The 27,570-nt window shown below is 44.7% G+C and overlaps 1 protein-coding gene across 1 annotated transcript in view; it reads left to right on the top strand.

Annotated features, from left to right (window-relative positions):
* The first annotated feature begins 1,742 nt into the window (after positions 1 to 1,742).
* Positions 1,743 to 27,570, top strand: part of LOC110530412 (oxysterol-binding protein-related protein 1-like) — a 48,451-nt gene continuing 22,623 nt past the window's right edge. The window contains exons 1-6 of the mRNA XM_036986050.1: positions 1,743 to 1,891; positions 2,173 to 2,279; positions 2,559 to 2,693; positions 3,026 to 3,131; positions 3,560 to 3,627; positions 4,660 to 5,641. The gene's annotated coding sequence lies outside the window, so the exon portion shown is untranslated. The remainder of the gene's footprint in view (positions 1,892 to 2,172; positions 2,280 to 2,558; positions 2,694 to 3,025; positions 3,132 to 3,559; positions 3,628 to 4,659; positions 5,642 to 27,570) is intronic.

Here is a 27,570-nt window from a genome sequence, read left to right as displayed (position 1 = left end):
AGAAATGTGAGTTATAGATCTCTCATTCCCATTGAAAGCAAATATAAGAAGCAGTAGCTCTGCTCTATGTGCTCTAATTCTATGCTAAGGTCTGTGTTTCATGTAGGCTTACCCTGGTGTGACATTTTGATAACCATGTAAATCTCTATCGGACAAGGCAACTTATCAATATATTTGGCTGTATTTACTCTCAGATTCGAAAATTCTAATTAGCATCAAAGTAGACATGCAAAACTACAAATCCCTGAAAGCTCCTTCACATCATCTCTAGCTGACACCTTTGCTATCAGTTATTGTGTCAATTTAAAACTTGCACAATACAGTTCACAGAATTGTCCATTTAAAGAAATGTTGCCAATTTATTCATTACTACATTTAGCTAACATAGTTAATCCAGAGGTTCTTACCTCAGCAGGCTTGTCCAGCTCGTCATGGCATTTGTAAGTCCTTATGATAACCACATTACCAGCTAATTAGCATTTAATTTGTGTGTGTGTGTGGGGGGGGGGGGGGGGGGGGGGGTGTAAATACAGATTAATATATTGATCAAATGTCCCCTTGTCCTAGAGATTTACACAGTTATAAAAACATCATGACAGGGTAAGCATACATGCAACACAGCCCTAATTTGAAGTGTTTCTAATATCCTCTATGGGAAAAATGAATGGTGGCAAAACAATTGGAACCATTTCCCTGTTTGATGGCTAGGTTTTATGGGTATTAGGACTCTGTGGTATTATATTATAAAACACAAAATGAGGGAGTGCCATGTCTGGCTTCCTATTCGGTCTTTGTAAATGCCAACCTTTTCGGGAAATCTTATTGGTGCACACAAGCTTTAGAGAATTGTATGTGCGTAGGCACCTTTGATAAATGAGGCCCCAGAAAAAGTGGGCAAGAGTTGGCATTGCTTTACTTTTTTTTCCTTCCAGGTAGGCTTGTGTTTTAGTGTGGAGGTAAAAATGATAGAATGACCTCACACAAATAATAACTTACAATAATTGTTTACCTTAAAACAATCTAGGAAGCTTGGGGTTGATCTTTCATTGACGAAGTGTACATTTTGTCTAAAGCCTAATGGCCTGAACAATGAAACCACACATAGGGTGGGGTTCATTGCAATAGTTCCATCTAGCGTACTATTGGAGAACAACACTTGCTCAAATGCGTGAGAGCATGTTCTATTAAATGGCTTTTCTTAATTCTCTGTGATTTTGAAATTTAGATCATCTTTGCTAAAAACACATTTTCTAGAAATAAACGTTTCTTACAATGACGATGAAACGCTTTAAATTGATCACGTGTGTCCACAAGTTCCAGTCCTTGTCAGCTGAGATCCAATTTCACGATATGCGCTGTCAATTGTCAACGCAACCTTTTCTATAGTGGGTGTTCTTTACTGCGAAACAAATGTAAGTTAGAATATATGTCCTGCTCACTATTGTAATTAAGTTAATAACGAACGTTTAGAAGCAAAACAGTCTAGCGTAGCCGACAACACACTCCTCTAAAACGTGACTTTTCTGTGGGCGACTGTTGCAACCACCAAATATTGATTTCAAGCCCCGGAACATAGGCAAATTTCCCGGATATCAAAGCTGATTGATTCATGTTTTTTTAATCACCTGTTGCGCATGGAATCTAACAATAACACTTTGCCCAGGTGAGGTGAGTCGATATGAACCCAGAAGTGTATTTATTTTCATGATGCTTTTCATTATTTTCATATGCTAATTAAGTCCCAGCACAAATTGTAACGTTGTTGCAGATTTAGTAAGTGTCAGTCTGTAATGTCAGATAGGCTACATCAATTATTGAGCAAATTGTTGTTGTCAGGTTGGATCTGGCCTGCTACTTTGGACACAAAGATGTTGTGAAGGAGTTACTCAAGGTGAGAGTACAGACTTACTTGTCAATTGTTAATGTATTACACATAATTTTACTTATAGAGTACTTAGTTGTATTCAAATGAACGTTTAAGCCTTGTGTGTGTGTGTTAGGATAGTGCTGATGTGAATTTGCAGAATAACGTGGGAATAAACATTTCATCATTTCATGTGCTTTTTCCAGTACTTCCACGTGTGTACAATATAATGTGTGTTCAGGTGTGCGGTATGCACAGCTACTTAGTATTGCATTTCTATGGATAATGTAATCCTGTTTCTTTTACAGGAAGTAGTTATTTTTCTGTTATGATACCTGTGCCACTATCATCTACGGGACAGCCCAGGTCCCTAAATCTGTCTACGAGGATAATGAGACCATCGCCATGCACGAGGGTAAGTTGTGTGATTGATGGTCTCGCTTCATCCCTGCACTAGGTTGTGTTCAGTAGATGAAAAAAGTTTTGAAATGGCATGGTATTTTCTGAACTTGTCCAATAAGAACACACATTTTCAGTGGGTCGAGTGAGATTTTAAACAGAATGAGATTGGGAGGTACTTCGTGAACTTGTACAATAAGTACACATATTTTCCTTTCCGTTGCATAACATTTTACTACTGTTTGCCCTACTGAACACGACCCTGGTTTACAAACCCTATTTCAATTGTGCACAGCTGCAGAGATTAGAGAGGAGAAGAGGAAGGAAGCGAAGCTTCTGGGGGTGGACAGAGAGGGAGACATCTTCAGCCTGTCTCAGCTGGTCAGCATCTGATCATCCCTGGCCCTCCACTGAACCTCTCAACCTCAAGGTGGAGTAGAGTAGAAGCATGGCTTTTGGCTGACTGCCCAAATGGTCTTCTTGATGATTAACACTGTATATCATGTTACATTTCATCTTACATTGTCATCAGCTTGGTTCCTGACTTTGCAATTGAAGAGGTCAACCTTGTCCTTCAGGAGAGGATGCAAGATTCTGCCACAAAAACTTGTTTGGTTTTATACAAATTTAGTTTGCACATTTATCAATTGCTTACATGCAGAGTTAACTTACATGTGTCATGCATGTTAAGTGAATGTATAGACACCATGTGCTTAATTCATTCATTCACTTTTGATGTCTTACCTTTCTCTGCTCTGCAAGATGCGGCCTCCAGACATCCACTGTAGAGACCTGCCTACAGGGGGCAGAAGCAGTGTGTGAGAAAGATGCTCAAGTCTGGAGCCAGCCCCAGCATCAAGAATGAGCAGTATGTAGCAACTGATATGTCCACTGAAGAAATTAAACACATTATTTTTATAACTATGGTATACCTTTTTAATAAATATTAAATAGGCTTGTGACTTGCATGTTTGCATGGATATTACTTTACGAAGAGCCTGGATGCAGTTTCAAATCACTTGCATTTCATAATGTATAGAACAGTCATATAGATTTTGCCTAACATTTACAAAGCAAAATCTACTTAGTTGGTGTCTATTGTGAGTCCCAAATGACACCCTATTCCCTACATAGTGCACTGCCTTTTACCAGAGCCCTATTCTCCCTGTTAAAAAGTAGTGCACTAGAATAAGGTTCCATTTGGGACGCATATGTGTTCTATTCACTGCCTCCCTCCCTGTCAGCTAGCAGGATGTCATTGATAAATTACTGATAAATGGCTATGTTCTGTTGCAGACCAAACCGTTTTTGACCTGGCCTGCAGTGAGGAGATTAAGCAGATTCTGGTGGGCAGTCATGACAAGGTGAGATGCGAGAGGAACATTGGAGCAAAAAGCTGCTGATTCTGTGAATCTACTGAAACAAAACAAAAAATTCTTCCCCTAGAGGATACGACGTGTGTTGTGCCGAACTTTGAAGGCCTATGGAAAGTATTTGTGTGTCTTTTGTATTTATTCTAAGCAAATATGAATATATTTTGAAATATACTGTACAATCTTGAACAGAATGGAATTAACTACTATAGAATTACTATATTTGGGAACTGATGTTTAGTGTTTCTGAAACTTTAGAAAACTGATATTGTAATGTAGTGATGCTGCGTTTGACCCTCAGAGTGCCAGTTTTCTGGGATGGCATTCCTATTGGGTGGTCATTCAAACGGAGTTATATTCTGGTATCCAAGACAGTGAGTCTTTAAGCTACTTCCACCCTTACTCCCCTATCCCTCCCTCCCTATTGGATACACAGCAACCTGCTCCTCTTTCCCCTGAAGAGCCTGAGGCAGTGCAGGGATATCTTTGTGTGTTTGTTTCCAGAACGGATACAGTGGTTGGTGTCTGGCAAGGCTCTAAGGATCTGATGAAAGCTCACTGCAGAGTGGGTAGGCACCAGGGCACTGTGTTCTCCATGCTCTACCACACATTAAGATGTGGACAGCACAACAGACAGTTAGTTAACCTTTCACTGTTATGTACATGCCTACCCTCCTCCATTCTTGCAATGCATATCTGTCACATTATGTTGACATTAGAAAAACCTACTGTCATATCTTTAATGTCTATTGTTTTTATGTCTGTCACTCATTTAGATTGTATGTCATTCATGTTCCTCTCCGGGTTAAAGCATGGGACTAGTGCCTCTTCAGCCGCCAGTGCTTTGATCTTTGGTCTCCATCACTTTAAGGTGTCATCCAAGATGGATCCAGAGGCTATAAGAAAAGTGATGTTCTCCTAGTATAGATTATGTGGTTTGGGACAACGTACTTCATAGTTTACAACACATAGGCCTAGTTCTGTGGAGTGTTTTTATTTGTGCTTGTATGTACATGTGTACAGAGATGCTTGGATGCCCTGGAGGAGCATGTGGCCAACAGCAGCTGTCACTACCCAGAAGCAGACAGATGAGGAGGGGGATGAAGATAGATCTTGGCGACCTCACAGACTTCCTCCAGGTCAGATGAAGTCAACACCAGCGGATCCCAAATATTTCCGTTCTGGAGACCACCAAATCACTATCAAAAGCTCTTGATCTAAAATAAATAAACACTAAAACATTTTGCAGACCATCTGCACAGCGGACCACAGGTTGAAACCACTAGTCTACACGCACACACCCAGACCGGAACTCAAACCAACACAGATTCCAACTTCTTCAGGGCTAGCCAATCACAGAGTTCCATTGTTACCTTATTTTTAATATTCTACTCCAGAAAAGTGACAGTTGGTTTCAGTTAGCCCTGCTTGTGTGAACACAAGCTAAGCTAGCCCAGGCCCATTCAGTCGTATTGATGCTTACACAATTGTTTACAAGTGGGCTGTGTTCTTATTGGCTCATGCATTCATGGTGAATGGGTTATAGAAGCCCCTCCCCCTGCTGTGACTGGCCAGTAGCTGTGTGACAAGGGAGGGTTAGTAAACTGAGGGGCTGTGTATGTGTAGAAGGGAGGGTTTGTTTGTGTGTGTGTGCACCTGTCCTCGCGGCCGTGCCCTTGGGACATCAGTAGAACAGAGTGGTAATCACTAGCGAGCCTGTAGCAAGGACACAGCCGAGCAAGATCCGCTTTTATGCTGAGCTCTGCACTCTGCTTGCAGATCAGTGCAGGCACACACACTCACACACGCTCTTGCTTAAGGGAAACGCTAGGCATTTGGAGACGGAACTGTTGCACGTGCATATTAACACTCAAGCAGAGACACATGCTTTCACACTCGCACGCACGTACGTACGTTCACAGAGGCAGGCACAATTCTACCACCCAGCAGAGCATCCCGAGGACAGGAGGAGGAAAAGTGACAGCAGCACCCTCTATCCACTCAGGTACAGACAAACATCCTCCCTTTGTTTTTCATTGTCTTCTGAACTACTATGGGTCTATTTGCATTAGGCTGCTCTTTATAAACTGTGCTTGTTTCATTCTGAGGCTAAGTACTTGAAGGTTGTTCAAGTGAGTGTTTCTTAAATGTATTTATTTGACCTTTTATTTAAACAGGGATTCACCATTTAGACCAGGGTAGGGTCTCTTGCAATATACGTAGATCATTAAAAACAGGCATTTTACATTCAGAATAAGTCATCTTGACTGCTCTGATGGTGAAGTGTGCCATTGAGTGTGCATGAAGAGGGTTTTGCATAGTGTTCAGTGCATTTACAACTTTTATCTGGTAATATGCATTTTATGACATTGGGTTTTATTGCAGTGTACTGTCATATTGTTAGAGCATTATAAGATGTACCTGACGAAGAGCTGAAACTGTTTGTTTTGATTAAAAAAAATGAGTTGTGAATTTGTAGAGGATTTAGCAATACATTTTACATACAGTAAGGACAAGCTGTGCTCACAGTGCTGATGTGTTTAGTGAACTTGGACTTCAACATCTGGTGCTATGACATTTCCAGAGGGAAGGTTGTATGACAATAGAGTCCCTCTGCAATACAGAAAGAGCAAGGCTGAAGTCCTGGTTTGAATGTAGTAAGTCACTGATGATATGACTGCAATAATCAGCCAGTATTTCAGCAGCTTCATGGTAAGAAACATACGCTACATGCCACCTTTCCAACAAGTCCATGTTTCACATTAGTGCCCTGCTAGAGCATCCCTGGTCAACTAAGTGCTGTTATTGTGAAGTGGAAACATCTAGGAGCAAATATGGCTCAGCCGCGAAGTTGTAGGCCATACAACCTCACAGAATTGGACCGCCAAGTGCTGAAGCGCATAGTGCGTCTGTCCTCGGTTGCAACACTCGCTACCGAGTTCCAAACTGCCTCTGGAAGCAACGTCAGCACAAGACCTATTCGTTGAGAGCTTCATGAAATGGGTTTCCATAGCAGACCAGCCACACACAAGCCTAAGATCACCATGCGCAATGCCAAGTGTCGGCTGGAGTCGTGTAAAGCTCGCGGCCATTGGACTCTGGAGCAGTGGAAACATGCTCTCTAGCGTGATGAATCACACGTCAGCATCTGGCAGTCCGATGGACGAATCTGGGATTGGCGGATGCCAGGAGAACGCTACCTGCCCCAATGCATATTGCCAACTGTAAAGTTTGGTGGATGAGGAATAATGGTCTCTGCTGTTTTTTATGGTTTGGGGCTAAGTCCCTTAGTTCCAGTGAAGGGAAATCTTAGCACTACAGCATACAATAACATTCTAGATGATTCTGTGCTTTCAAGTTTGGGGAAGGCCCTTTCCTGTTTCAGCATGCCAATGCCCCCATGCACAAAGCAAGGTCCATACAGAAATGGTTTGTCAAGATCAGTGTGGAAGACTTTGACTGGCCTGCACAGAGCCCTGATCTCAACCCCCTCGAACACCATTGGGATGAATTGGAAATCTGGCTGCGTACAGGTCTAATTGGCCAACATCAGTGCCCGACCTCACTAATGGTCTTGTGGCTGAATGGAAGCAAGTACCCGCAGCAATGTTCCAACAGCTAGTGGAAAGCCTTCCCAGAAGAGTGGAGGCTGTTATAGCAGCAATGTTCCAACAGCTAGTGGAAAGCCTTCCCAGAAGAGTGGAGGCTGTTATAGCAGCAATGTTCCAACAGCTAGTGGAAAGCCTTCCCAGAAGAGTGGAGGCTGTTATAGCAGCAATATTCCAACAGCTAGTGGAAAGCCTTCCCAGAAGAGTGGAGGCTGTTATAGCAGCAATGTTCCAACAGCTAGTGGAAAGCCTTCCCCAGAAGAGTGGAGGCTGTTATAGCAGCAATGTTCCAACAGCTAGTGGAAAGCCTTTCCAGAAGAGTGGAGGCTGTTATAGCAGCAATGTTCCAACAGCTAGTGGAAGCCTTACCAGAAGAGTGGAGGCGGTGGTATAGTAGCAAAGGGGGGACCAACTCCATATTAATGCCCATGATTTTGGAATGAGCTGTTCGACAAGCATTTGGCCATGTAGTGTATGTCTGGAAAAAGTTGATTTCCTTCTCACCTTTTCTGATTTAAAAATGACCGTTTTGAGCTGGCATTCAAATGAGTGGTCGGATACAGTGGTCGGATACATTGCCTTCTGCTTGCTGGTCCTGGGCTAGTGCTGTCTGATAGCGCTCAGAATATCTAGCAGCGTTCTAGAAGATTCTATCCATAGTAAGCAATGCAAAGTGAGTGTCATAAACAAGGCTCACTGGCCAGACAGTCGAAACGGGATTGGTTGCTTGGACAACGGATCACCGAGATGTCTGAACAAGCACAACGATGTGTGTCGGCTCCATCTCTGAGTTGGATGTGTGAGATCAGACTAATGGGATTAAGACACCTAGCAGAGTGTCCAGGAGGTAGAGATGGACAGTATTAACACTAATCCATTTATCTCCATCCCTCTGTTCCTACCACGGCACAGCTCTCACTACTACTGTTTCTACTGTTGCAGCTGCTGCCTAAATAGCCATTCTTTGCCTGTTGATGATGATAATAATTTGATTGGAGCTCATATTTGTCCTATTTCACACATCTACAAGTGTGTATTATATGCATGTCTGAATTGGAAATGAGTTTTTTTGCATATCCCAACTCCACCTGAGACCCTCAGAAAGGGTGATTAATAGTGCTCTAAGTGTTTCCTGACTGTATCTGACCAAGGAAAACTCAGGGCCACAGTCATGTAATACTGGTGGAGCCGGGGGTGTTTCCGGACTGCTTAACTGATCAGGAAAAACTCCTGACCCCATGTCATGTTGAAATGGTATGGCCAGAAGATTTTCCTGACAAAGGAAACATTATGATCAAGATCCAAAGTTAACATTGAGCCACATGTTGTTGGGTTTGTTGTGATTGTTGTTGTGTTATGGAAAGATTTTAGTTCTCACAGATGTGTGATATGAAGATGATGTGAGTCATTTGGTGGTTTAGATGCAGTTCCAGTCCCCTCTCCAGTGGGTGAATATTCCATGACCCAGATCATTCATTATATCCAGATTTGGACTATTATCAAAGAAGTCCAAATTATTTATCTCAGGCAGGGAGCGAGAGCGTGTGATTGGCCTTTGAATTGTGGATGTCTCGTTTGTCTTTGTTTTTCCTGCTTTGTTTTCCAATATAGACTGGATATCACAGTAGTGACTGTATTGTATGTAGGCGGTGCAGAAACTCCTTAAAGTGGAGTCTGATGCTCACACACACGTCTGTGCAACTGTCTCAGCAACATCTTTGACACCGATCTCTGCCTCACACCTAAGTCACAACAAAAACACTGGCTCCATGTTATATATATATTTTAATCTGTAGGAACAAGAACAACTGCTGTCACTTGGTTTTTGTCACCAGTATCAGTGGTTTTGTGTGAGACTTCTAAAGTCATTCACGTACAGTATGTCCACAAAACAGAATGACAGCCGCCTCCAAACCCTCAGGGAACAGCATCACAGACAGATGCCAGGCAGCCATAACCCCTCGTCTCCTCAATGAGTCACCCTGTCTTTCATCTCTCACCGGGGGAGATGGTGACCTGAGCCCAGGTCTGCACCCTGCTCTCCGCACTGACCTCTCTCAGCGGGCCAGCTCACTGCATGGGACCTGAAGATGAACCTAAACACTTCCTGTCATGTTTCTTTTACAGTCTGAATTTCGTCGCTGTGATCACAGCATGTAGAACCAGGCTGTATTCGGAGGTCAAATGTTCAGATATGTTGAAAATACAGTTGAAGTCGAAAGTTTACATACACTTAGGTTGGAGTCATTAAAAGTTGTTTTTCAACCACTCCACAAATGTCTTGTTAACAAACTATAGTTTGGTTATGACATCAACAGATTATTTCACTTATAATTCACTGTATCACAATTCCAGTGAGTCAGAAGGTTTACATACACTAAGTTGACTGTGCCTTTAAACAGCTTGGAAAATTCCAGAAAATGATGTCATGGCTTTAGAAGCTTCTGATAGGCTAATTGACATCATTTGAGTCAATTGGAGGTGTACCTGTGGATGTATTTCAAGGCCTACCTTCAAATTAAGTGCCTCTTTGCTTGACATTATGGGAAAATCAAAAGAAATCAGCCAAGACCTCAGAACATTTTTTTTTAAACTTCCACAAGTCTGGTTCATCCTTGGGAGCAATTTCCAAATGTCTTAAGGTACAACGTTCATCTGTACAAACAATAGTACGCAAGTATAAACACTGTGGGACCACGCAGCCGTCATACCGCTCAGGAAGGAGACGTGTTCTGTCATCTAGAGATGAACATACTTTGGTCCAAAAAGTGCAAATCAATCCCAGAACAACAACAAAGGACCTTGAAGATGCTGGAGGAAACAGGTACAAAAGTATCTTTATCCACAGTAAAACAGGTCCTATATCGACATAACCTGAAAGGCCGCTCAACAAGGAAGAAGCCACTGCTCCAAAAACACCATAGAAAAGCCAGACTGTGCAACTGCACATGGGGACAAAGATTGTACTTTTTGGAGAAATGTCCTCTGGAGTGTTGAAACAAAAATAGAACTGTTTGGCCATAATGACCATCATTATGTTTGGAGGAAAAGGGGGACGGTGGCAAGACGAAGGACACCATCCCAACCGTGAAGCATGGAGGTGGCAGCGTCATGTTGTGGGGGTTGCTTTGCTGCAGGAGGGACTGGTGCACTTCACAAAAAAGGTGGCATTATGAGGCAGGAAATTTACGTGGATATTTTTATTTATTTTTTATTTTACCTTTATTTAACCAGGTAGGCAAGTTGAGAACAAGTTCTCATTTACAATTGCGACCTGGCCAAGATAAAGCAAAGCAGTTCGACAGATACAACAACACAGAGTTACACATGGAGTAAAACAAACATACAGTCAATAATAAAGTATAAACAAGTCTATATACAATGTGAGCAAATGAGGTGAGAAGGGAGGTAAAGGCAAAAAAAGGCCTTGGTGGCAAGGTAAATACAATATAGCAAGTAAAACACTGGAATGGTAGTTTTGCAATGGAAGAATGTGCAAAGTAGAAATACAAATAATGGGGTGCAAAGGAGCAAAATAAATAAATAAATTAAATACAGTTGGGAAAGAGGTAGTTGATAGGGCTAAATTATAGGTGGGCTATGTACAGGTGCAGTAATCTGTGAGCTGCTCTGACAGTTGGTGCTTAAAGCTAGTGAGGGAGATAAGTGTTTCCAGTTTCAGAGATTTTTGTAGTTCGTTCCAGTCATTGGCAGCAGAGAACTGGAAAGAGAGACGGCCAAAGAAAGAATTGGTTTTGGGGGTGACCAGAGAGATATACCTGCTGGAGCGTGTGCTACAGGTGGGAGATGCTATGGTGACCAGCGAGCTGAGATAAGGGGGGACTTTACCTAGCAGGGTCTTGTAGATGACATGGAGCCAGTGGGTTTGGCGACGAGTATGAAGCGAGGGCCAGCCAACGAGAGCGTACAGGTCGCAATGGTGGGTAGTATATGGGGCTTTGGTGACAAAACGGATTGCACTGTGATAGACTGCATCCAATTTGTTGAGTAGGGTATTGGAGGCTATTTTGTAAATTACATCGCCAAAGTCGAGGATTGGTAGGATGGTCAGTTTTACAAGGGTATGTTTGGCAGCATGAGTGAAGGATGCTTTGTTGCGAAATAGGAAGCCAATTCTAGATTTAACTTTGGATTGGAGATGTTTGATATGGGTCTGGAAGGAGAGTTTACAGTCTAACCAGACACCTAAGTATTTGTAGTTGTCCACGTATTCTAAGTCAGAGCCGTCGAGAGTAGTGATGTTGGACAGGCGGGTAGGTGCAGGTAGTGATCGGTTGAAGAGCATGCATTTAGTTTTACTTGTATTTAAGAGCAATTGGAGGCCACGGAAGGAGAGTTGTATGGCATTGAAGCTTGCCTGGAGGGTTGTTAACACAGTGTCCAAAGAAGGGCCGGAAGTATACAGAATGGTGTCGTCTGCGTAGAGGTGGATCAGAGACTCACCAGCAGCAAGAGCGACCTCATTGATGTATACAGAGAAGAGAGTCGGTCCAAGAATTGAACCCTGTGGCACCCCCATAGAGACTGCCAGAGGTCCGGACAACAGACCCTCAGATTTGACACACTGAACTCTATCAGAGAAGTAGTTGGTGAACCAGGCGAGGCAATCATTTGAGAAACCAAGGCTGTTGAGTCTGCCGATGAGGATGTGGGGATTGACAGAGTCGAAAGCCTTGGCCAGATCAATGAATACGGCTGCACAGTAATGTTTCTTATCGATGGCGGTTAAGATATCGTTTAGGACCTTGAGCGTGGCTGAGGTGCACCCATGACCAGCTCTGAAACCAGATTGCATAGCAGAGAAGGTATGGTGAGATTCAAAATGGTCGGTAATCTGTTTGTTGACTTGGCTTTCGAAGACCTTAGAAAGGCATGGTAGGATAGATATAGGTCTGTAGCAGTTTGGGTCTAGAGTGTCCCCCCCTTTGAAGAGGGGGATGACCGCAGCTGCTTTCCAATCTTTGGGAATCTCAGACGACACGAAAGAGAGGTTGAACAGGCTAGTAATAGGGGTGGCAACAATTTCGGCAGATAGTTTTAGAAAGGGAGGGTCCAGATTGTCTAGCCCGGCTGATTTGTAGGGGTATGTGGATGTATTTAAGCAACATCTCAAAACATCAGTCAGGAAGTTAAAGCATGGTCGCAAATGGTTCTTCCAAATGGACAATGACCCCAAGCATACTTCCAAAGTTGTGGTGAAATGGCTTAAGGACAACAAAGTCAAGGTATTGGAGTGGCCATCATAAAGCCCTGATCTCAATCCCATAGAACATTTGTGGGCAGAACAGAAAAAGTGTGTGCGAGCAAGGAGGCCTACAAACCTGACTCCGTTACATCAGCTCTGTCAGGAGGAATGGGCCAAAATTCACCCAACTTATTGTGGGAAGCTTGTGGAAGGCTACCTGAAACGTTTGACCCACGTTCAACCATTTTGAAGGCAATGCTACCAAATACTAATTGAGTGTATGTAAACTTCTGACCCACTGGGAATGTGATGAAAGAAATAAAAGCTGAAATAAATCACTCTCTCTACTATTATTCTGACATTTCACATTCTTAAAATAAAGTGGTGATCCTAACTGACCTAAGACAGGGAATTTTTACTTGGATTAAATGTCAGGAAAAACTGAGTTTAAATGTATTTGGCTAAGGTGTATGTAAACTTCCGAATTCAACTGTATAATAAATAGAGATGACTTGATTAGAATGTTCAGTAACATTGCACTCTACTAAACAGGCCCCAGGACCTTTCGTTGTTGTTTCCATGTTTGGTTAATTCTACTCCATTATGTAAATATGTTTAGTTAAATGCACAATTGGGAGGGTAGTGAAGAGACGAAACCGCTTAGTGCCAAAGAACCCCATTTAGATGTCAACACTGTACAGTAGTGTATCTAGTATTCAATAGGACCCGTTTGCCCCAGAATCTCTTTCCTCTCTAGCGTGAAAACAAAGTTAAATCTTGCAGCTTCAGGGTCCCGGGCAGCGAGACTGGGAGCTGGGATTCTCTGAGGCTTTCGAAAGAGTACAATACAGCCACAGAGCCTCAGCGGAGCTTAAAATAGCGCTGTGTGTTCTGAGGCGAGAGGCTGGAGGGATGGGATAGGGGGAGGAGAGGAGGGTAAGAGAGAAAGAAAGCACTGGGGCACGTTACACAACAAAGTATTCCCGGATGGTTCTCCAGAGCCAAACTACCGCTTCAGATGGTCTTGTGAGCCTTGGCTCGGGCTCCTGCTGCAACGTGAGCTCAATTAGTTTCTGTAGCTACATAGATGAGCAAGACTACCTTGTTCTGAATAGAGAAAATGTAGTATTTACAAGTGCTTATTTCACAGGCAGAGTGAGAATATACTATTTGTAAGGATGTTTCATCTGGTGGATATAAAAGGCAGCATATGTTATGCTAATCAAAATGGCAGTTTCTCATCATTTATGTCCTAGATTTAAATCTAGAATGTTCTACTGTTGATATTCCTTGATCTAAGTTGAAAATGGAGAGGGGTAGATGTGGGGGATAAAGCATCTTTCAGCATTAAACAACTGGCCATGGTCAATAGAGAGGCTCATTCCTAATTGAAATGTCCTTGTATCTGATATTTTCCATTATTTATGGTATATCTAAGCAAATCCCCTTCCAGAGCATACAGACTGGAACTAACCCTGACCTATTTAAGACAGCATCTGGTTTTGTTCTCCTTCTCGCTACAGTACCAACTCTCCCTAACCTCCATTGAGATCTCTAGAGGATGTCTTTTTAGCTGATGTGAATGTGTTGACAGGCCTACTGCACTGTAACTTGTATGGGGGGAGAAGACGAAATGGACTGTTTCTGACACTATGGTGCCAGACAGCAGAATCAAAGGCATCTATTCAGCAGAATGTCAAAGGCATCTATTTATAGGATGGATATAATTCACCCGCATTTCTTAAAATAAATTGATGTTCCACCCTTCAGAAAGTGAGTCCCAATTCTCCACCCCCAAAGTGTGGACTTGCCCACTCCCATTTGGGAGAAGGATGAAAAATCAGGACTCAGCCATTCTACATTCAAACTAGACTTTTTGTAAGTCTTACACAAGGAATGGGTTTGACAAAAATGAATCCTGTTGTATTGAATTCAGGATTCAATGTTGATGTGGTTTCAGGTATTGTATATAAAACATGTTTACCTGGCCTTACCTTGTTTGATGTGTTGTTCCATCAAAGGATGGATGGAAAGTAATGACCCTATCTGTTGTGATAAATTCACCTTTTTTGCATCCCACCTGCCAATCTGATCATGTATTGATCACAAATAGAGGTCTTTTTGAAGTGGCTCATCACAACCTGTATTAGCATATTGATTCACAGGAGTCTTCCTCATCTCTCTGACCTCAGCCGCAGCACTGGAGCAGGATGGGGTAATTAACATTGGGCTAGACTCCAATTAGAGCTATAGAGAACAGACAGACAATTATAATATACAGACAGTATATTATAATAATTGTCTGATCTATCGTCTGGGTTAGAAGGGATGGAGAATGTTTTTGTATGAATCAGCACCTACTATTGTCAACTTACAAGGCAACTACTTTGAGTTTTCAATTTACCATCTACCTATGTAAGTGTCCTGACATTTTAAGAAACAATCTGAGGACTTCAACATTCTGCACTCTCCAGTGACTCTTCTGGTATGGGGGGGGTTTTGTTTATCGTCCTCTGTATTCTCTCTTGGAATTGCCATCTGGCCTCTGGGTTTAAAGTGGTTATTTTACCTCCTGGTTATGTTCAAGAGCCATGATATATAATATTCACTAATCCTTTACGTCATCATATAGAATAGATAACAAGTACCCTCTGTAACGACGTTCGTCTGTAGGAGGAGAAGCGGACCAAAAAGCAGCGTGGTGGTTATTCATGTTCTTTAATGGAAAACTGAACGATACATGAAATAACTCAAATCTACAAAACAACAAACGGAACGTGAAAACCTATACAGCCTATCCTGTGACAACAAACAGTGACAGGAACAATCACCCACAAACACAGTGAAACCCAGGCTACCTAAGTATGATTCTCAATCAGAGACAACTATTGACACCTGCCTCTGATTGAGAACCATACTAGGCCGAAAACATAGAAATGCCCCAAAACATAGAAAAACAAACAGACTGCCCACCCAACTCACGCCCTGACCATACTAAATAAATACAAAACAACGGAAATAGAGGTCAGAACGTGACAGTACCCCCCCCCCCCCCAAAGGTGCGGACTCCGGCCGCAAAACCTTGACCTATAGGGGAGGGTCTGGGTGGGCGTCTGTCCGCGGTGGCGGCTCTGGCGCGGGACGCGGACCCCACTTCACCATTGTCTTAGTCCGCCTTATTGTCCGCCTCCGTGGCTTTCTCACCATGGCCACCCTTCTCAATGACCCCACTGGACAGAGGGGCTGCTTGGGACAGAGGGGCAGCTCGGGACAGAGGGACGGCAGCTGCTCGGGACAGAGGGGCGGCAGCTGCTCGGGACAGAGGGGCGGCAGCTGCTCGGGACAGAGGGGCGGCAGCTGCTCGGGCGGCCCCTGGCTGACTGGCGGCACTGGCGGCCCCTGGCTTACTGGCGGCCCCTGGCTGACTGACGGCACTGGCGGCCCCTGGCTGACTGACGGCCCCTGGCTTACTGGCCCCTGGCTGACTGGCGGCACTGGCGGCCCCTGGCTGACTGGCGGCACTGGCGGCCCCTGGCTGACTGGCGGCACTGGCGGCCCCTGGCTGACTGGCGGCACTGGCGGCCCCTGGCTGACTGGCGGCACTGGCGGCCCCTGGCAGACGGGCGGCACTGGCGGCTCCTGGCAGACGGGCGGCACTGGCGGCCCCTGGCTGACTGGCGGCACTGGCGGCCCCTGGCAGACGGGCGGCACTGGCGGCCCCTGGCAGACGGGCGGCACTGGCGGCTCCTGGCAGACGGGCGGCACTGGCGGCTCCTGGCAGACGGGCGGCACTGGCGGCTCCTGGCAGACGGGCGGCACTGGCGGCTCCTGGCAGACGGGCGGCACTGGCGGCTCCTGGCAGACGGGCGGCGCTGGGCAGACGGGCGGCACTGGCGGCGCTGGGCAGACGGGCGGCACTGGCGGCGCTGGGCAGACGGGCGGCACTGGCGGCGCTGGAGAGGAGGAAGGCTCTGGAAGCGCCGGACTGAGTAGCTCTCGTAGCGCCGAACAGGCGGGAGACTCCGGCAGCGCTGGAGAGGAGGAAGCCCCTGTAAGGATGGGCCGGAGAGACAGCCTGGTACGGGGGGCTGCCACCGGAGGGCTGGTGCGTGGAGGTGGTGACGGATAGACCGGGCCGTGCAGGCGCACTGGAGCTCTTGAGCACCGAGCCTGCCCAACCTTACCCGGTTGAATGGTCCCGGTCGCCCTGCCAGTGCGGCGAGGTGGAATAGCCCGCACTGGGCTATGCAGGCGAACCGGGGACACCGTGCGCAAGGCTGGTGCCATGTAAGCCGGCCCAAGGAGACGCACTGGAGACCAGATGCGTAGAGCCGGCTTCATGGCACTTGGCTCGATGCCCACTCTAGCCCGGCCGATACGCGGAGCTGGAATGTACCGCACCGGGCTGTGCACCCGCACTGGGGACACCGTGCGCTCCACAGCATAACACGGTGCCTGCCCGGTCTCTCTAGCCCCCCGGTAACCACAGGAAGTTGGCTCAGGTCTCCTACCTGGCGTAGCCATACTCCCTGTTAGCCCCCCCCCAATAAATTTTTGGGGCTGACTTGCCAACCGTGTTCCCTCATATCGCCGGCTCCTCTCTCCGGCTGCCTCTGCTCTCCTCGCTGCCTCCACCTGTTCCCATGGAAGGCGATCCTTTCCCGCCAGGATCTCCTCCCATGTGTAGCAACCCTTGCCGTCCAACACATCATCCCAAGTCCATTCCTCCTTGTGCCGCTGTTGCCCGTTACCACGCCGCTTGGTCCTGTTGCGGTGGGTGATTCTGTAACGACGTTCGTCTGTAGGAGGAGAAGCGGACCAAAAAGCAGCGTGGTGGTTATTCATGTTCTTTAATGGAAAACTGAACGATACATGAAATAACTCAAATCTACAAAACAACAAACGGACCGTGAAAACCTATACAGCTTATCCTGTGACAACAAACACAGTGACAGGAACAATCACCCACAAACACACAGTGAAACCCAGGCTACCTAAGTATGATTCTCAATCAGAGACAACTATTGACACCTGCCTCTGATTGAGAACCATACTAGGCCGAAAACATAGAAATGCCCCAAAACATAGAAAAACAAACATAGACTGCCCACCCAACTCACGCCCTGACCATACTAAATAAATACAAAACAACGGAAATAGAGGTCAGAACGTGACACCCTCTCACTGTTTGTCCCCCTACCTCTCAGGTAGCTATGACCTAGTGGTTATTAAATTCGTTAGTGTTTTGCAGAGGTTGTGGTATTGTTTGTCCACATGCCCTTTTGACTGTGATGACAACAAGCTCAACAATGTGTGCATTGTACCAGAATAAGTCATACAGTAATGCACCAAGGTGAATGTCAGACAGCCACAATAGTTTGTAATAAAGGAAACATCACCTATTATTAGAAACTGCCCCTCGGTATGTGTGTGTGTGTACATGATTGTGTGTAGGCTACGTGGGCAGTGTAATGTGAAACAGTCCTTCAGGCAGGATAATTGAAGTTTTTTTTCTCATAACTTTAATTGAAGATGGTGGCCGCTATCTCAGATTTACAGCCTGGTTTACTGGCTCCAGTTTCTGATGGAGACAGCTGAGGCTGAGGCTGTTTGCTGAGACTGTTTGCCTGTCATCCTTTCCCATGGATGGACTTTGGCATCTTTTCACTCTGTGGAGACTTGACTCACTTTGTTTTTGTCTTCAGTTACTGTGCTTTCTTTACTCATGGAATTCAATCAACTTCTCCCCTCAGTAGATCAGTAGGGAAAGTATTTTAGATCAAGTATTTATTTATTTACCATAGTACTTATTTTCTCTGGAAACGCATCAAAGGAGAAACTGTAACTCGAAGTAGGTTGACTTTCTTTCCAGCGGTCTCTTGAGTGGTCAAAGCCCAGGTTCTGACTGATGCTGATGCTTGGTAAGAGTTTTGTTTTGTCATAGTGCCTTTTTATACTGTCCTCCTGTTAGTGGAGGATCCATAACAGCAGCATCAGACAGGGGGGAATGGCCAGCAACCGAGCTCAGGTTGCCCAGGAAAGACACTTGATCCTGGCCCACATTGCTCTCTGAGATGGGGGTGTTTGGTTCCGAGTGGAGGAAACTGGATCTGTAGGACGGGGTTTAGAACAATGACCTGCCTACCCCTCAGGAGCAGCTTCAACTACAAACTCTACAGATGGAGTGATCAATACCACACAAACACATCTCACTGTTTATCAGATCTATTAAAACAAATGTCAAATTAATGTTGTGTGGGATAGTGTTTGTTATGGCATTCTATGCCATGTCTTGTATAAAGTGCCAAAGTGTGTGTGTGTGAAGTTGGAACAGGAAGTAGAGGAGAACAAGCTACTGTCAGAGGCTCTCCAGACGTTAGCTACAGAGCACCAGGAAGTAGACCAGCAGTCCCTCTGTAAAGCCACACTATACACACTCACAGAGGAGTTCTCAAAATTCAGTATCAAGGTGAGAGGAAATAATATAAAGTATGAATATAAAGTAAGAAAACACACGAAGTACGAAAAGAAAAAGTACCAGTACCATATTACAATGTGCAGGGGGTACTGTATATGTAAATGGGTAAAAAGGATACATATTAATGGTAATATTAATCAATATAGCAGCAGTGTAAGTGGTGAGTGGGTTTGAATAAATAATGGGTTGACTATCGTGGCTCTGCAGCAATTAACTATAAAGCTGAGTTGTCCTTCTGTCTGAATTGTTCATTGAAACTATCTGGTTCCCTAACCATAGCTCGTCCCCACTCTTGTCAGAAGTGAAAAGCACTTCCCCTGTGGAGTTGTTTCTGTGTTGAAGAATAGGCTGGATCCTATATAGACGCATTGTTTATTTTTATCAGCAGCACAGACACCTTTAGGCTCCAGCAACACATATTTCTCCAGCAGACAGTAGGCTCTGGGGATGAGGGAGATTTCACTCTTTGTTTTGTCCTTTATACTGTAACTGGTTGGCAGTATTATTTGGCAGAGAGTTAATAGTTGTGTTGTATGATTTTATGCTGACTGCCACAGCAATGGGTAGCCTATCCTTCAGATGGTCCTCGTAAACACACATTTTCACCATCTTTGATTATGCAATATCATAAAACCTCAATTGTATATGGATTGCTCATGACCATAGGCAGTTCTATCACATGAGAACATCACACAAAGAGCAAGTTGAAGTTAAGAGCAACTTTAGAGTATGTGTCTCAGAACATAATTCACCTCACATCCTCAAGCGCCCACAGCTTGGTCCATTGCCCCAGAAGGTCCCCAGGGCACCTCAGCCACCCCAGCCTCCCTCCACATCTTCCTGTCTAATGACCAATCCCAGTGATGCATTACACAGCTGGTTACCCAACCTGCTACACTGGCTAATTGTCTCCATGTTGGGCTCAAATAATTGCCCTTAGAACTAGTGTCACAGAGAAGTAACAACCTCAAAATGGCCTCTGCTAATGAATCCCAAGGCTGAGTCCGCTAGCTGTTGCTTCTTATTAAGGCTGAAATATTATCCCTTATTGAAAAGATATAGAAGAATTTAACAAGATTCTTATGTTCTACCTGGAACTTGTAAGTAATACATATGGCAACAAATACACATACAAGATTCATAGTAATATGTAATATGACTTAAATGGGTGGACGACATTTAGACATAAATGAAATGTTGCACGTATTGTATAAAAAAAACATACAAGAGACATGTAACCTAATCGTTCTAAGGTCTCTCATACATGGGACATACACATTTCTAGCAACTTAGATCATAGTAATAGCAAGCTGTTGCAGGAGACATTTAAGCTAAAAGCCCATTTACGCTTATTTCGAAAATGCGATTCCGAGGCTCCGGAGGTTTGCGGAGGTCAAATTGAGCTCCATACCGCATCACCATGCACCTCCCAAGTGTTCTAACAATGCTGAGGGCTCAATATACTGTAGCTATGAATTGACACGATTGCTTGACAGTAGGTGGGGGCGGGAGGTCCTGTATAAACACGAACTCACTTCCTTGACAACTTACTTCACAACAGCTCTGCTCCACGAAGCGCAAGAAGTATGAATGCCCTGAGTTCTGCAGAGGCCGTACCACTGTAAATGGTGTACGGCCACTGCAGTTGTCGGATTGACCATGCAGAACCTTTAAGCCATCTAAGGTCTCACATATATGGGTCATTCACATTTCAAAGCACTTCCATACATACCACTGTCTGACGTCATTGATGCATGCAATGTTACTTATTGAAGAAAGAAGCAAGTAGTGCCCAGCAAGGTAACCTGTCTAAATAACTATCGCCTGTAGCACTCACATATGTAGCCATTAAATGCTTTGAAAGGCTGGCCATGGCTCACATCAACACCATCATCCCACATACACTGGGCCCACTCCAATTCAAATACCACCCCAACAGATCCACAGATGACGCAATCTCTAATACACTCCACACTGCCCTCTCCCACCTGGACAAGAGGAACACCTACGTGAGAATGCTGTTCATTGACTATAGCTCAACATTCAACACCATAGTGCCCTCCAAGCTCATCACTAAGCTCGGGACCGAACACCTCCCTCTTCAACTGGATCCTGCACTTCCTGACAGGCCGCCCCCGGGTGGTGAGGATAGGCAACAACACATCCGACACACTGACCGTCATCACGGGCGCCCCTCAGGGTTGCGTGCTTACTTACCTCCTGTACTCCCTGTTCACCCACAACTGCGTGGCCACGCACGACTCCAACACCATCATTAAGTTTGCTGACAAGACGACGGTGTTTGGCCTGATCATGACGACAATGAGACAGCCTATAGAGAGGAGGTCAGTGGCCTGGCAGTGTGGTTCCAGGACAACAACCTCTCCCTCAATGTCAGCAAGATAAAGGAGCTGATCGTGGACTACAGGGCATGTCCCCATCCACATCGACGGGGCTGTAGTGGAGCTTCAATTTCCTCAGGGTCCACATCACTAAGGAATTATCATGGTCCACACACACCAACACAGTCGTGACAAATGCCCAACAACTCCTCTTCCACTTCAGGAGGCTGAAAAGATTTGGCATGGGCCTTCAGATTCTCAAAGTTCTACAGCTGCACCATTGAGAGCATCTTGACTGGCTGCATCACTGCTTGGTATGTCAACTGCTTGGCATCCGATTGCAAGGCACTACAGAGGGTAATGCATATGGCCCAGTACATCACTGGGGCTGAGCTCCCTGCCATCCAGGACCAATATACCAGGCGGTGTCAGAGGAAGGCCCTAAAAATGGTCAAAAACTCCAGCCACCAAAGTCATAGACTGTTCTCCACCGTACGGCAATCGGTACCGATGCACTAAGTCTGGAACCAACAGGACTCTGAACAGCTTCTACCCCTAAGCCATAAGACTGCCAAATAGTTAGTCTGGGTAGGTATTGGTTAACTAATTAACTATCTGCATTGACCCCTTTTTGCACTACCCTGTTTGATTCATCACATACGCTGCTGCTACTGTTTATTATCTATCCTGTTGCCTATTCACTTTATACCTAGCTATATGTACATACTGTATCTACCTAGTACCCCTGCAAATCGAATCGGTACTGGTAGGCCGTGTATGAAACCAATATATCGTTACTCATTGTGTATTTATTCCGTGTGTTATTTTTCTATTATTTATTTATTTCTTTATTCTCTGCATTGTTGGTAAGTAAGCATCTCACTGTTAGACTAGACCTGTTGTTTACGAAGAATGTGTCATGTACATTTGATTTTGATATAACCAGAGGAAATGGAATTGTTATCTACAGTAATTACTCTATGCTTGGCCTTAATGTGAACTACCAATGGTTGAGTACTGAATTAGATATAGCACTCTGTAGTGGCCAGCTCCAGCACAGTGTACAGTGCATTCAGAAAGTATGAAGACCCTGTCCCCTTTTTCCACATTGTGTTACGTTGCAGCCTTATTCTAAAATGTATTTAAATATGTTTTTTCCTCGTCAATCTTCACACGGTATGTAGCCCATTATGACGAAGCTAAAACTCTGGGGGGTTTTCTACAACAACAAAAAACGAGTTATTTACATAAGTATACAGCCTTGAGACTAGAAATTGAGCTCGGTTGCATCCTGTTTCCCTTGATCATCCTTGAGATGTTTCTACAACTAGATTTGGAAAGGCACACACCTGTCTACATAAGGTCCAACAGTTGACTGTGCATGTCAGAGCAAAAACCAAGCCATGAGGTTGAATGAATTGTCCATAGAGCTCCGAGACAGGATTGTGTCGAGGCACAGATCTGGGGAAAGGTACCAAAAAATGTCTGCAACATTGAAGGTCCCCAAGAACACAGTGACCGCCATCATTCTTAAACGGAAGTTTGGAACCACCAAGGCTCTTCCTAGAGCTGGCTGCCTGGCCAAACTGAGCAATTGGGGGAGAAGGGCCTTGGTCAGGGAGGTGAACAAGAACCTACTGGTCTCGCTGACAGAGCTCCAGAGTTCCTCTGTGGAGATGGGAGAATCTTCCAGAAGGACAACCATCTCTGCAGCACTCCACCAATCAGGCCTTTATGGTAGAGTGGCCAGACAGAAGAACTCCTCAGTAAAACAGCCTGCTTGGAGTTTGCAAAAAGGCATCTCTAAAGGACTTTCAGACCATGAGAAACAATATTCTCTGGTCTGATTAAACCAAGATTGAACTCTTTGATCTGAATGCCAAGCATCACTTCTGGAGTCAACCTCAGACTGGGGCGAAGGTTCACCTTCCAACATGACAATGACCCTAAGCACACAGCCAAGACAATGCAGGAGTGGCTTTGGGACAAATCTCTGTATGTCCTTGAGTGGCCCAGCCAGAGCACAGACTTGAACCCGATCGAACATCTCTGGAGTGACCTGAAAAATAGCTGTGCAGCAACACTCCCCATCCAACCTGACAGAGCTTGAGAGGATCTTCAGAGAAGAATGAGAAAAACTACAGCTGTGCCAAGCTTGTAGCGTCACACCTGTGACGACCCTCCCACTGTGACAAATTATTTTCTTGTTTTCCTTAATAAGACATCGGTGGGCGGCGCTGTTAGGGTCATCAGCAATCGGGTGTGTCCCGGGGAGTAACACACCTTTCCCCCATACATCAAGGAGACTCTCCACGCAGACACACTGTTGTTTTTTTATTGTGGCATTTTGGGGCTTCTTTGTTTGTTTGTTTGTTTTTGGCACCACTCAACACCCCTCGTTATCACCATCTATGCACGCATCCACTCACTTACACTACTGACGACACACACTATTGTTACTTGCATATTGGTTACTTATATATTTTTGTTATTTCTTTATATCTGCGTTGTCACCCTCTTTGTTACGGGCTAAGAGCCGGTTCCTAACAAGTGGGGGCTCGTCTGGAATATAAGTTTGGTTCAGAGACATTTTGACATATAGTATTTTGTTGCATTATGATGGGTTAATGTTAATTGGGATGCGCTTTGGTTGGTATTCACTGACTAGTCTTGTTTTAAATTGAACTTTTATTTAAACAGGGAGTCACATTGAGATTAAAATCTCTTTTACCAGAGCCCTGTACACATTACAAGAAAAACAGAATATTAAACAACGTACACGTGTATAAAACAATACAACAAGAAAATGAAAAATTATAAATAGACATTTTAATAGAAGCAATCACATTCAACTACACGGAGGTCCTCAATCAATCATTTAAACTGCCTGAGAAGCACCAGCACATCTAACTGCAGTGAACTTTGTTCTGCAAATTAGGGGCATAAAAGCAGATTTTCCCAAATCTGTGGAGACTGGAGGGATCTCTAGTGTTATCCATTCCTGTGAACGGGATTGGTAACTTAATTAATGATGTTACATATAGAGGGAGTTTCTGTCAGATTGCTTGATAAATAAATAAAAGAGAATGCAGTTTTCTTCTTACAGACATAGAGGTCCATCCCACATTTTAAACAGACTACAATGATGAGTCCTAAAATTGTCCCCGGTGATAAAATGTATTGCTGAATGGTAGACTGCGTGCAAGGATTTTAAAACAGTTTGCCGCATTCATGTCAACAATATCACCAAAATCCAATACAGGGAGAAGCTTTGTTCAAACAATCTTTCTCCTATTTTTAATACTAAGGCATAATTTTATTTCGATATAACAAAAACAATCTTGGATCTTAGCTTCTTAGTCAGATTTTTTATATGCGTTACGAAGGACAACTTGTCATCAATCCAGACACCCAGGTACTTATACTGAGAAAGAAGCTCAATTTGGGCTCCATTTATAGCGCAAATATGCAGGTCCTCAGGGTCAACATTATGTGACCTAGAGAACAGCATGAGCTTGGTTTTACTTGTATTTAACACTAATTTAAGATCTGTAAATGATTTCTGAATTGAATCAAAGTCATGCTGAAGTGTACAGGTGTACAAACCATTAGTCTACAAAGTGTACAGGTATTTTTGGACTTCCACCGATCTAACCATGGAGCTTCCCATACTAATGGTTGATGGTAGTTTTCCGTGTAAAGCCGGAACCCTCAGCCCAACCCTAGCCCCCCTCCCCCACACACACACACACACAAATGATAGGAATAGCAGAGCCCATCGTAGACCCCGGTGAAGCAGAAACCACCTTAGTCCCCGGCGATGCCACTACAAAGTTGTCCGATACAGAAGGAACCTCCGACGCTCCATGGGAAGATAGAGCTGGGACATCAGGCTCCAGAGAAGATAGAGACGCTCCATGGGAAGATAGAGCTGGGCCATCAGGCTCCAGAGCAGCGAAGCTATTCAATGTTGGCAGCTCATTCATGAATCGCTTCACTGCAGAGGGCTCAAAGTGGAGGACACCGACCTCAACTTCCACTATCAGCGGCGACTTGTCTCCCTGTCTGGCCACCCAGGTTCAGGAGAGGATTATCCCGCGATTCAGCAACAAAGGTCCCGCCGACTCCATTCAAAATTGCAAGTCTTGGCTGTCTCAGTAGCCTGTGCAAATCAGTATCAACTTCCTCTCTGTAGCCCTCCGTGAGCAGGAAATTGTTGCACTGAAAGTCAGGGCATTCGACCCCATCCCGGAACAGGGCAAAGTATATACAATTCCTGCAGCGTTGATCACCCATCAGGTGGTTGTGTGCTGCATTGGAGAGAGGAACATTGGTTAGTCTCCAGGCCCCTGCCCAGGCTGGAAACTACTCGCTGTTGGGACAGCGGTGCGAGGAGGTGAGTACAATCTGCTGTGTATTTGCTACTCGGCGCTATAGCCTTTCTTTTCCCCTTTAGGCTTAACGACATGTTCCACTTTGGACTACATTGGGCAAGGTTACTTTGTTTGCTATTTTTGTGTGGTGTCTGTGGACGGAGCAGTTGTCTCGGGGGGCACATTCGTGGCTCGGGGGGACCCGCCAGTGTGCTGGGGGGGGGGGTTCTGTGCCAGCGGGCTCCTAGTGCGTAATTACCCACCGCAAATCCACACAAAGACTAGGGTTGAGTTATTGTAGGATTCGGGGAAGCTCCTTCTCTCATCTCGCTCTCCTGTGGTGCCCAGTGTGATTGGCGCTTCTCTTGTTGTGGTCAGGTCTAGTGTGCTCAGCAGAGGGGAAGAGTGAGATTTTATTTTGCAGTTACTTGTGACTATGGCGTCTAATGTAGATGAGTTCATTTGCGTTCCATCAAAGGAACTGTTAGAATTATGTAGTAAAGAACAGCTGCTTAAGATCGCTGCACACTATCAGGTTGAAATTGGTGATAAATGTCAAAAAAATATTGAAGGCCAATCTGATGGAGAGGGTTATACTTGTACTTACCACTGGGGCAGCCTCTGCCAAGGACTCACCACCTCCCCAGCTATCTCCCCGTTTAGCCCTAGTTGTCTTTCTTTTGAACCTTAGAAAGAACTGCTTCTGTTAGTTAGAGCATGATTGCATATTGTTATACGCTAAAGCATGATCGTGTTAAGCATGAAAAGAAATTGGAATTTAAACAGGAATTGGAGCACGCTAAAATCAAGCTGCAACAAGAGCGGTTAGACTTGGTTAGGGATGGAAAGCTCCCGGGGGAGAGTTTGTTTAGGGAAGATTACCCTGATTTACCTAGGGGTCGCTCCTCTCTCGGTCGGGCCCCAGACACATTTGATATTGTTGGAAACTTATGGCTGTTGACAAAATTGTATGAGAAAGACCCTGAGACGTTGTTTGAGCACGTTGCTGAAGCTAGGAGTTGGCCTGATTCTGATCGCTCTTTAATGTTGCAGTGTGTGTTGACTGGTAAAGCGCAGGAAGCATATTCAGCTCCAACAGTGTCAGTCATGCTAAGGTTAAAATGGCTGTGTTTCAGATTTACGAATTGGATCCTGAGGCTTACCACCAACAATTTAAAACTTTAAAAGGGCTGATAAACAGACTCATGTTGAGTTTGTGTGAGAGTTATCTTCACAGTTTAATCGCTGGTGTTCCGCCTCTCATAACCGCACTTTCCAGGGGCTGTGTGATCTGACTATGCTAACGCAATTTAAGGACCCAATCCCTGATTGGATAGACACGTACATTAACGATTGAAGACTGAAGACTCTCTGAAGCTGTGGTTTTTGACGGACAAGTATGTTTTGACTCTCAAAAGTGGCTTTGCAGAACCCTGTATTCGGACTGAGTGAGGGCGTTTGAAGAGATTTGGGCCTCGCCCATGGAGACACTGGTGTTTCTGTTCATCAAAACCTGTCACACCTGTCAATTAATGGGTGAACCTAATCAAGCTATTACGCTGGTACCGCTGTTTCCTATTCCCGTAGTCAGCCTCACTCTAAGAATCACTCTAAGAATGGTAGTAGTTACCTGTTCACTGTGATGTGTCAGACCACTAGGTTTCCTGCTGCCTATCCTCTCCGGTCTATCACGACTAAGTCTGTGCTAAAAGCTTTGACTCAGTTTATCTCGCTGTTTGGAATCACTAAGGTTATTCAGAGTGACCAAGGTTCTAATTTCACCTCTAATCTGTTTGGTTCTCCAACAACTCCATTTTAAACACAATTTTGCTAGCACTTATAGTGCACAGAGTCAAGGAGCCCTGAAACGGTTCCATCAATCACTTAAGTCTTTGTTGAGAGCTTATTGTACAGAGATAAGGATTGG

The sequence above is a fragment of the Oncorhynchus mykiss genome, chromosome 8 (assembly GCF_013265735.2).
Source record: "Oncorhynchus mykiss isolate Arlee chromosome 8, USDA_OmykA_1.1, whole genome shotgun sequence".
NCBI lineage: Eukaryota > Metazoa > Chordata > Actinopteri > Salmoniformes > Salmonidae > Oncorhynchus > Oncorhynchus mykiss.
The sequence above is the reverse complement of the archived record's forward strand: the minus strand, read 5'-3'. Positions and strand labels throughout refer to the sequence as shown.